The following is a 12,345-nucleotide window of genomic DNA, read 5'->3' as shown; positions in this document are numbered from 1 at the left end:
TAATTTTAACTGTTTGCATTAAATAAAGAGTATTTTTATAGGACTTTTGACTGCTTTCAGTCTTTTCTTAAACATGACTGTATGAATAAAGTTTTGTCAAAGCCAAGTATCAGAAAGTGTATATAAATAGCTTTATTTAAAACAAGATAAAAACACATTTTAACAAATGCACTCAAAAACGCAAAGAAAAAGAAAAAAAAGCTTAATTTACCTGATAGGTGCTTTAATTCTGCAGTCAATCAACAACATCAAAAACTCACCAAATATTCATGATTGGAAAATAGCTTTATATATAGGTAACCTCATAAAGTGGCCCGAAACAGCTACTCTCATTCTGGAGGACCATGCATTCGTTGATTTTAACTGGAACTGTGCAATACTTCATTTGTCCTGTGGGGGAACTGTAGTGAAACTGAACACTTGCAGCCAGTTTCTCCCACAGACTACATCCAATCCAATTTTGAGGGAACCTTCCAATGCAAATGGATTGTATAAAGTAGAGAAGCCTTTGAGGTTGTGCACCTGTAAGCCCCAGCTAGGTTTATTAGTGTACAGTCAGCAAGCGGGCGTTATCTATTTTGTGAGCTTAAGCAATAATCAGCCTACAGTTTGGTGCCTGAACAATATAAATTGTTTCTATTAAATTTGTGGTTTCAGATAATGGTAGACACGGAAGGAGATCAAACAAATCTAATGTGTTAGTAAAAATACATTTTCACTATTGTGTTGTGAGTCCATACAAATATGAACATGTACTGTCAAACCAGACAGGTCAGGGTTGCAGGGCCGAACATGAAAAGGTCATCTCAGGGTATCCAGTTCCAGAGTTGCCTAACTTCATTCCAGTCCTAAACACTTATGACTCGACAAAGACAAGCGGGAGTGCATTATATCAATGAATGCACGGCATGTTCAGTGGAGGCTGAAAAAACTGTATATAGCCATAAAATGTATACTCAGCATCATTGTGCTCTGCGCCAGGGGCAAAATGGTTAATATGTAATATATATGGTGTTCTCAGCGAGTCTAATTGGAAGCAGTGGTCTCTATTCCCGGACTGAGACTTCACTACCATGTGTGTGTGAGCTCAAATCGAGAAGACCAGAGGCGAGAGGGGGGGAGACACTGCAGGGAGATGTGGAAATCTATCTTCAGTACAGTCTCCTCTATGGGGACATACAAAGTGTCCTGTATGCAGTGTCGGACTGGGGTGCCAAGGGCCCACCAGTAACATTGACTTTGAGGGCCCACTTTTCACCTGCATACGAATATTACACTTCCCTCGTTCACAAATTTACCTATATCTCTACAAAATAATAAACTGGGTAGTTCGATTAATGAATAAGATGCTGCTTTTTTTGTACAGAGTGAATCAAGTGAATTATGCCAAGTACTACCCATACAGTAATGTTGGTAGTCTAGATGTGCACAGGGGCCCTCCGGGGGATTCCCCTGTTCCCCTATGGGCCAGTCTGAGCCTGTGCATGGGGACATACAAAGTGTCCTGTATGGGGACATACAAAGTATCTGGCGATGTACAATGGTGGATCCGAATGATTAGGGATTTCAATTTGCCTTATCAATATCCTATTCCAATTCCCATTCTCATATCTAGGAGAGTCCTGCAGCACTGATAACCCGGCTCTTTGTAGTTCATGTGCACAACTACTATGTCTAGAGGCTAGGTTGTTACTTAAAGGGATATTCCCATCTCGAAGATCCTATCCCAACATGTAGTAGATGTAATAATAATAATATTAGCAAATACCTCCAATTAGAAATGTACTATCGTTTTTCTAATTTGCTATGATGTTTGCCCAATGTAGGGCACTTCAGTAGCTTGGGTAACTAACTGTCATTATATGAATGGTCGCAACCAGGGGAACCTAAACTACTTCAATGTCCTACATGTGGAAAGCGACATAGACAATCAGAAGAACTATACTACATTTCTAATCGGAGGTATTTGGTAATATTATTATTATATCTGTTACATATTGAGATAGGATCTTTGAGATGGGAATACCCCTTTAAGACTGACATGGATGAAACCTAAAATGGTAAAAAATTACAAAATGTTTCAAATTAAATTTCCATATTTTTTTAAGAGAATTTTTTTTTCTTTAAATAATTCCTGCCATGCTTGTTGCTACTGGCTTTAGGAGATCACTGTTATGCCCAGTGATTGGTTGCAGTGGTAACATCCAGTGATGGAATGTCATTGCTGCAGCAGGAAGTACAGTAGAGCCAAGCAGGGCACTGGCTAGCATTGGAAGAGCAGTAGTGAGGGATCTGAGAGTAATTCTCGGGGCTCATACTCGTCAGCATATAAATCGGATCAGTGTAATCTGCTAAAAAAAAAAAAAAAATTGTAAAAAAAAAAATCAGATTGCACTCAGTTCACTGATTCAGTGTTCAGCTGCAATTTCTTTCTCATTTCAGATCAGACTGTCATGCTGTGAGTGGCCGCGTACATCCGATGCCAATGCAAGTCAATGGGTGCTGAGCGCTGACGTCAGTAAGGTTACCACAGTTCATAGCTGATGAACTCCGGTCACTGTATGAGCCCCTAAAGGGAATCTGTCAGGACTGAGCCTCCTAAGCCACCTATACAAGCATGCACGGTATAGAAAATTGATTGCTTTTACTTGTCTATATATCTGTGAGCTTTTAGCTACATATGTATCAAAAATCGAACATCTGACGACCACATGAGAGGCGCTACAGAAGTGAACAAAGGAATTCCAACAACTGTTATACAAATGTCTGACAGGGCCTGTATAGAACCGCCAAAAAATGGGACAGTGAGCAGTATGTAACGTGAATAGCGGGAGATGTAGTGGAAAGGGGCCTTTTATCGATTTTGCATTGGGACTTGGAAACTCCAAGTTACCCCTTTGCATTAGACTATTACATCCAGTGTACATTGGGCAGAGTCAGAGTGAGAGTTGGTTTTGGCTTACCAACTCCACAGCCCTGCTTTGTAGTTCAGGCCTTCTCTCGATGAAATAGAATGATCTGGATGAGCAGTGCTATCGGTTTGGCCTAGCGGGTAGTGGGAAATCCAGCTCATGTAAGGTAAGTGCATTCTCTGTGCTGGTAATAAATAATTAACAGTGGTCTTTGCCGCAAAAGTGTACTGGAAATCCAGCCTGCCCAAAGCTAATATTTTAAGAAGCAGATCCCAGGGATGTCTTGTGCATTTGCGCAGCATCCATCATTAAGAAATGACTTCCTCAAGACCCTATAAACAGTTTATCTATGAAATACAGATGGCCAACATTGCAGCCGACACAGGCCAGAATCTAAGTCTACCTTATCCCGTGATGCTTACCACAAAAGAACAGAAAGCAATACTAGCACATGGATGGAAGACAGCAGACAGCGCTGGGCATTACACTAGAGGGAGGCAGAGAGACAGGAACAGTCAGGAATAACACTAGGCTGAAAACAACTCCATAAAGGAAGTCTAGGGAATGTAGGAAAACTACTGGCGAGGCAACATGTGTGTTTAGCACAATGCACAACGTTGTGGTAGACAAGACAGACAACAGTGATCTTGGGTCAAGGACTTGGTGACATCTGCCTTGCAATGCTGCAGAATGGGGATAGGCTCCAAGTTATGATCTAAAGGGCAGCGTCTATTACTCCTTCCTCGTGTAGGATGGTGACTCACTTTGCTATAAGTATTAAAGAAGACCTTGAAGGAAAGAACGGCGCTGAGTATTAGGTTTCATGCTCTAAGGGAACTTATGTCTTCTCCTGATAAGCACAGTATGGAGGGTCACACCAGGGCATGTGTACATGCAAATACATTAGGATACATATTACACAACACGCCAAACTCAATGGCCTTATGTTCTAGGAAAAAACAGCCCTGTGTACAATATTCTCCTACTTGTATAATGGGTTGGAGAATGAGTAGCCAGGGAAAGTCATCAGATCTACATATGATCCCCAGACCTGTCTAACACTCTGAGCTTCTTCTGAGTCATGCAGGAATGCATAGGAAGACACTAGGCCTATAGATACGGTCCTCTAGTACAGCAGTATGCGGCACTGCTCACCCGCCCAAGAACCATTTCCTCCCATGTAATAGCGACAACGATGCTGAAGTTGGTTTCTTATTCGGCATCATATGGCGACATCGATTTCTGATCAATATCAGCCTCCATTTACTTGCTCTGACATTACGATTACCACTGTGACTGTGGCGGGTTATCTGAGAGGGACAGTGGGGTAATAGGAGATAGAAGGAATAGCAGCAGGTTGTTTTACTTCAATATGATGAAAAAAGATGGAAATTCATTTATAGTTAAGAAATTGAATCGACCTTGATGAAATATCTGCATGTAATCAACCAAAACCAAGGTCTAGACACAGATGTTAGTGTCTGAGTACGAACCTAGTGTAATAGGGCTGACAGGCGGGTGGGTACTTGTTCATGCCCTCTAAATTGGGTGATCATATGATGACAGTGACTATGCTATGTAAAATATGTATTATTAGGACATCTGTCCTAGTAATAGATGGCATCACCAGCCTTCACTTATAGCTTTGGAGCAATGATTCCCATCCAGTGCCTCCACAGCTTTTATGGATTGACTACTGCCATTACCTGATAGCGAGTGACAGCCATGGCATGCTGGGAGATGTAATGATGGAAATCAGTGGTTTATACTATGAACGGAAATCACCTAAAAAAAATCATTAAAGTGGCCACTACATGGACAACTCCTATTTTAAATAAAGTAGTTTCCCATATAAAGTAATAAAAGTAAACATACACTCACCTCCCGCACCAGTGCCACTTCAGCAATGTTGGCGCCTAGGCCTGTACGGCACAACAATGCCACACAAGCACTGCAGCCAAGCCGCTATTAAGCAGCTGCAGTCTTACTTCCTTCAGATGTTGGACTAGTAACAGATGATTGGCTGCAGTGCTCACGTGGCATAAAAATGCCGGCATACCTGTCAACATTGCTGGTATTACACTGGTGCAAAGTCAGCATGTGTTTTTAAATTACAAAGGGGAGTCCATCATCCAAAAAGGGGTTGTACAGATAGTGGACAACCCCTTCAAGGTGGTTCTCCCATAATCAAGATTTTTTCACACCTATCCAGGTGGTAGGTTATAAATGTATGATCTCCAGGGTCTGACCTCTACAATTCCCACTGATTATGATAACCGAGATGAAGGGAGCGCCCCTTCTTGGGATCGGTGGGAGTCTCAGTAGCTGGATCACCCGCTATTCTGTGGATACGGTAAGTGATATATGTTGTTTAGGGAGAACGCCTGAAAATTTTTTTTTGTGGAAGTGAAACTTTCCCAGGATGAAGGAAATCCTAGCTACAACTCTGCCCGGGGGTGATATAAGCACTAGGAAACCTTCCAGGCCATGAAGATGTGGCAGAAAGCTTCTCCCAGTAAGGGATAGCTCATCCATTTGTTGCAGCTGTGGGTGGTGACATTTGTCCCTCAAACTACACACAACACAGACAGACGACGAGTTCCTGCATTTCCCTGGCAATCTCCCACACATTACATAAGTCTACAAAGTGAAGTGTGCACTTCAGGAACACCCAGGATCAGGAGGGTTTTTTTTTCTCTCTGTAATGAAAACCCTATGGGCAAAATGGCATCTGCCAGGTAGTGGTCGGCAGACTCTGATCACCCAGTATATGAATAGTTAATGTTGACTCTGCGCTGCAGAGTCCACAGATAGCGTTTAACCCTTTTTTGAGAACATAAAGAACTTTTTAGCGGGTTCTTTTGGTCTACTCATCCACAGGCCTGATAAGTGGCCTAGAAGAGGTTGAACCTGATGGACTTTATCCCTGTTTGACATTTTAGGTGGTTGTTGATAAGTAAAACGTCATGGCTGTGGGTACAAAACATAGGCTGCTTAACCACTTCCTCACCAAAAGCCTGAGACCCTCAGGCTATGTACACACGTAATTTTTTGAGCTGCGGATTTGGAAAAATCCGCAGATCAAAAAGACCTGCGGTTTAGCCCTGCGATTTCACACCTCTACAATGGAGAAGGTGTGAAACCGCAACGGATTCCGCACAAAGAATTGACATGCTGCGGATTGTAACCCGCAGCAAATCCGCCCGGAAAAATCCGCAGCATGTGCACAGCGTTTTTCAGATTACCATTGAAAACAATGGTACTGTACAACGCAGCTAAAGCTGCTATGGACCCGCAGAGCCTGAAACGCTGCGGATCCGTAGCAGAATCCGCACCGTGTGCACATAGCCTTATAAAGAAAAAAATTGACCTTCCTGGCGGGCTTATGCTTACATAGGAGACATTATTCAGACATGTAAATTTCAGGTTACGCTAAACTCATAGAAAAGGCTTAAAAACAGTTAATATTATTATTAAAAAAGGCAAAAGATAACCATATATGCTGATTCTTATGGCATAAAGCCCATAACTTTAGAAAACCCATTTTTACATACAAGTTCAGGGAATTCTGAGTTAGCAGACGAGGCTTTCATATTCAGGATCCTCATATCTTGGCCAGAATGAAGAGTGGTGTCTCTCGCACTGGAGGACCTGTCCTGCCCTGCATGACACGGACAACATGGTGAATGTGTAATATTTAATTTCCTCAGTGGTGGCGCTGCAGGGAAAATGAATACTTATGGTTTTCCCACAGATTACAGATGATCGCTGGGATTCCCAACAGAAGGAACATTTGTTGTCAGGTTATTGAATGAACTCTTTTCACAAGTGGGGATTGTCAGACGCAGAGTATCCCTTTAACGCTCTACAGAATGAAATAAACTGGGTCTTTAACAAAAATAGAATAAGTTCTGGTAGCAGCTTATTTTCCTGATATAATACTATTAAGTTCTCATCCTGGGTTTCTGTAAGACAGAATCCCTGTTTGGTGGCATTAATTAACACTCACTGCACTAAATGATCGGAGGATATGGTGGTGTCAATAGTCCTGAAAGTAACATGCACAATTTTGGGGCAATACAAATCCTGTAATAGGACTAGAGCACAAGCCTGATGACATAAATCTGAAGTGTAGGTGCTGAGAGGGGAGTAACCATGACATGAGCTGTAAGTGCAGCGGCACAGAGCTGCTGGTAGGAGAAGCACCTCGGCATCTCTGCCATACAGAGCATAAGTAGTCATAATTGCAGCAGTTCCTTCCTGTTGTTAAATGCACACAGTCATCTAGACAGACAATCTTCACGTTGTAAACTCTCTAATGAAGTTTTATGTGTAATGACTGGCCTACATACTGTCCCCATATGACCTTCCATTGAAAAAAAAAGACTGTAGCATGAAACCCCTGCTATTGGACACAGCAGTTAAAGATGTAACGCTATGTTCCCATCTTGTTTTTGGCTTCATTAGAGATTACGTCGGGAGTGTTCTCTTATATATACCTTTGATGTGTCCATACGCCTCGCCCATTCACCCAGCATATGTCAGAAGAAGGTCCTGTTGGCAAACGCTGGACCAGTAGGCGTCTGCCTTTTTACCACTATATAGGATAACGTAGTCTGCTACACTTTCCTATAAAAAGTAACACTGAAAAACTGGAATCAATGGCTGACTTATCCTACTTAATGCCTAAATAATAGTATATGTTCTAAGCAAAGAAACAAGTCACTTGAAACTATTAAAAAAAGTTTAGTACACATACCATTAAAGGGATTTTTCAGATTAAAGCACCACTCCAGCGTTTTGTTTTTATTTCATCACTGAAGTGGTGCTACTAATCTAAGTTCCCTGAGCCTAGTGTTATACTTACCAGCCACTGTCTTCAACTGTTTCCACCGCCCCTCTGATCCTGCGCCGCCATTTTACGACTTCTGGGAGTTATAGAGTGCACTCAGTCTTATATAATAACGAGGTGCTGGTGTAATGGACCTAGTGGTCCCAATATAAAATAATTCATAATTCACTGCACACTCATGTGGATTATTATGCAAAACTGATTGAATTTTTTATTGAAACACAATCTGGGAGCGTAATAGAATGATACAGTGCAAGCGACGTAAAATAAACGTTTCGGCTCCACCGGAGCCTTTACCACATAATCGCTTATTCCTGTGCCAAATAAAGGAAGGGTGCAAAGATAAGGGATGAAGATCCTTGTAGAGTCACATAAAGACTAGTCGCCGACTCAGCCAGGCGCGGGAGCGCCGCTGTACTCATCCACTCCTCCAGATCCCCACCAGCTATTGATGGTGATCCGGCACCTTTACAAGGACATTACCATTTAACTAGTCTTTATGTGACTCTACAGAGATCTTCATCCCCTATCTTTGCACCCTTCCTTTATTTGGCACAGGAACAAGCGATTATGTGATAAAGGCTCCGGTGGAGCCGAAACGTTTATTTTACGTCGCTTGCACTGTATCATTCTGTTACGCTGCCAGATTGTGTGTCAATAAAAAATTCAATCAGTTTTGCATAATAATCCACATGAGTGTTCGGTGAATTACGAATTATTTTACGACTTATGACAGACCGGAAGTTGGAGGTAACGGTCACAAGTTCTCCGTGTAAGTGTATGCGAGCTTCGTTCTGCCCTCGTTCTGGCTCTCACAGACTTACATTAAGTTGTGACTTCAGAACTGCTCCAGCAAACACTGGAGTGGTCTGGCAGGCCAAAAACTGCTGAAAACCAACAGGAATGGCACCGGGGACAGATAAAGATGGCGGTTGGTATGTGTAGGACTAGGGTTAGGGAACTTTGATTAGAAGGCCCACCCAAGCAGTGCAAGAAAAAAAAAAACACTGGAGTAGTCCCCAAAAGATTTTCATACGTGTACAGAACCAATACTCACTCTCATTGGGTCCAGCATCAGCTGGGTATAAGCCGCTGAGATCAGTGGTGATGTCAGTATCGATGTGACCTCACCACTGCAGCCAAAACAGAGAGACCTGAACAGCGGCAGAGAGCCGGCGCTGGACCCTGCATGACATCAGGAGTCACACCCAGTGGCGTAGCTACTGTTTGTGGCGCCCGGGGCGGTCGAAAAATTTGTCGCCCCTTTGGTCGTTGATAATTCGGAAGCATCCGTAGAGACCACACTACACTCAAAGATCTAATTTTTAGTCTGCTACTAACTCTGCTATTATTTCTAAATTTCTAGACTTTCAACTTCTTGCAGTTCTCTATATATATGTATGTATTAGCTTGATGATGCTGGATGAAGACCTAATGGCTTTTTTTAATTATAATTTTTAATAATGTGACAGAAAAAAAAACAGAAAGTACAAATTATTTTGGCGGACAGGGGGCGGACACTGACAGCTTGGGGTCCCTGTACAAGAAATGTGTCCGGGTCCCCCTCCTTTTATGGCGTCAAAGCTACGTGTGTGTGTATATATATATATATAGATAGATAGATTATTGATATTATATAGCCACACACACACATACAGGTAAATATTACATAGTCTCCTTTATTATGTATATTGCTGTCCCATACACAGTGCCTTCTCTTGTTATGTACAGTTCTGTCCCTTACATATTGGATTATATAGAGCCCTGTTTTTTATTACATACCGTCCTGTCTTGTTAGCTGTATAATGCAATGATGGCTGATGGAGCAAGGGAAAGCTTCCTTTCTAATGGAGGAGCTGATGGACTGGTCGTCTGGTCACCGGCTCCTCGATCAGCAGTCATTTTATATCTAACAAGAGAGGGGACCATGTAATAAAAGAGGGCGCTGTGAATAACAAAAATAACAAAAATACACTATGTAAGAGACAGCACTATACATAACAGCAGAGGAAGCTATATAATAAGGGACGGCACCATATATAACTAGAGAGGATGGTAGGTAATAAGGGGCGGTGTTATACATAATAAAAGAGGAAACTATGTAACTAAGGATGGTGTTATACAGAATTAGTGAGTACACTATATACTAAGGGACTGTGTTAGACATAATAAACGATAATGTCTTCCTCCACCTCCCCCTGTTCCTAAGGCCATTATAAGTCCCCCTTCCTCCCATCCCAATCCCCCACACCCCTCATTGTCCTCCTCCCCTCGCATCCCATTATTGTCCTCTCCCCCACCTCCATCATTTTCTTCTCCACCACTATCTTTGCTTTCTCCCCCACCACTCCCATCATTGCCCATTCCACCACCTCCATCATTTCCTCCTCCTCCACCACCCCCATTTATTGCCCTTTCCACCACCACCATCATTGCATTCTCACCCACCACCCCATCATTGCCCTCTCGACCATCACCCCATCATTGTCTTCTCCCCATCACTGCCTTCTCCATCACCCCATCACTGTGCCTTCTCCCCATCACTCCCATCATTGCCTGCTCCATCACCCCATCACTCCCATCATTGCCTGCTCCATCACCCCATCATTGCCTGCTCCATCACCCCCATTATTGCCTGCTCCATCACCCCATCACTGCCTTCTCCATCACCCCATCACTGCCTTCTCCATCACCCCATCACTGCCTGCTCCATCACCCCATCACTCCCATCATTGTCTGCTCCATCACCCCATCACTGCCTGCTCCATCACTCCCATAATTGTCTGCTCCATCACCCCCATCATTGCCTGCTCCATCACCCCCATCACTCCCCTCATTGCCTGCTCCATCACCCCATCATTGCCTGCTCCATCACCCTATCACTGCCTTCTCCATCACCCCATCACTGCCTGCTCCATCACCCCCATCACTCCCCTCATTGCCTGCTCCATCACCCCATCATTGCCTGCTCCATCACCCCCATCATTGCCTGCTCCATCACCCCCATCACTCCCCTCATTGCCTTCTCCATCACCCTATCACTGCCTTCTCCATCACCCCATCACTGCCTGCTCCATCACCCCAATCACTCCCCTCATTGCCTGCTCCATCACCCCATAATTGCCTGCTCCATCACCCCATAATTGCCTGCTCCATCACCCCATAATTGCCTGCTCCATCACCCCCTCATTGCCTGCTCCATCACCCCCTCATTGCCTGCTCCATCACCCCCTCATTGCCTGCTCCATCACCCCATCATTGCCTGCTCCATCACCCCATCATTGCCTGCTCCATCACCCCATCATTGCCTGCTCCATCACCCCATCATTGCCTGCTCCATCATTGCCTGCTCCATCACCCCATCATTGCCTGCTCCATCACCCCATCATTGCCTGCTCCATCACCCCATCATTGTCTGCTCCATCACCCCATCATTGCCTTCTAGACCATCACTCCCATCATTGCCTGCTCCATCATACACACAGACATACACACACACAGACATACATACATACATACACACAAGACACCACCTCTCTCCTCTCACCTGTCCGCAGCATCGCCCGCGCTTCCTCCCTCACACAGCAGCGGCCGCTGAATGATGACGTCATTCAGCGGCGCTCCTCTGTGTGAAACAGGAAGCGCGGCCTCCGGGCAGGAAGCAGGACGGACCCTTGCCGCTCCGCTCCTGCTATTCACTCTTGCAGGCAGCGGAGCTGCCGTGATCGCATCGCTCCCTGCCCGCCGCTGCACTGCACTGCAGGGTGGAATTGCTGCTGCCGCGCCGCCCCCACACACATGCCCCCCCCCACGCCAGTGGTCACACCCCATCAAAAGAGTAGTGGAAGAGAAGCAGCTGCTCTGTTAACTTGACGTCGCCGGAAGCCGCAGAGATTGGCATTGGGCATAACAGGCAGGTAGTTAGCAACGACATTCCTGTAGATTCCTAGTCCCATAAGAAAAAAATAAGAGTCCCCGATAACCCCTTTAAGTTCTTTATTTAAGTGAAATTGCAACTTTGCAGTTTAATTGTTATTCAAAGTACTCTCTGATGTCAAGAATGGAGGGATTTTTTAATCCACTGTTTCCTGCCTTAGTTAACAGATTTGTGTAGACCATCAGCAGTAGCAAATAGGCAAGGAAAGGAGTGCTTACAAGCTATTTATAATTGAGCTTGTAAGCACTGCTCAGAAGTTATCCCGATTGATGGATCCAGACAGTTTCAGTGCCACTTTGCTTCTTTGATGCCGCAGTGCAGAGTTATATAGCTGCTCCAGCTTGCAGCATGGGAGAGTGCATATTTCAGTCTGGTTTGGCAACAATACTGCTGGTATGAATTGTGAATTAATCAGGAATGGACCCACTGGCAAATAGGAAGTTGGGAGGTTGGAGAGCTGTACTGTCCTGGAAATAAATATTGTGATAATCCCAACAATAATTATTTTTTAGGCTGCATAAAAGATTCAGAAAATAATGGCTGCCATTTTTGTATGGGCAAATGATTGGGAATGGTTGTTCAGCAACCAGCAAACAGCTTTACGCCCCATTATCTAAGTATACACTGAAAGATATCTACAGCTA

The 12,345-nt window shown here is 44.0% G+C and overlaps 1 protein-coding gene across 2 annotated transcripts in view; it reads right to left on the bottom strand.

Annotated features, from left to right (window-relative positions):
* The window catches only part of THRA (thyroid hormone receptor alpha), a 149,258-nt gene that overhangs the window by 52,179 nt on the left and 84,734 nt on the right, over window positions 1-12,345 (bottom strand). The gene's annotated exons all lie outside the window — the stretch shown is intronic.

This window comes from Dendrobates tinctorius, unplaced genomic scaffold (assembly GCF_039654945.1).
Source record: "Dendrobates tinctorius isolate UK_male_01 unplaced genomic scaffold, ASM3965494v1 ptg000032l, whole genome shotgun sequence".
NCBI classification, from domain to species: Eukaryota; Metazoa; Chordata; class Amphibia; order Anura; family Dendrobatidae; genus Dendrobates; species Dendrobates tinctorius.
Note: the sequence above shows the minus strand (reverse complement) of the source record. Positions and strands in the feature narration are given on the sequence as shown.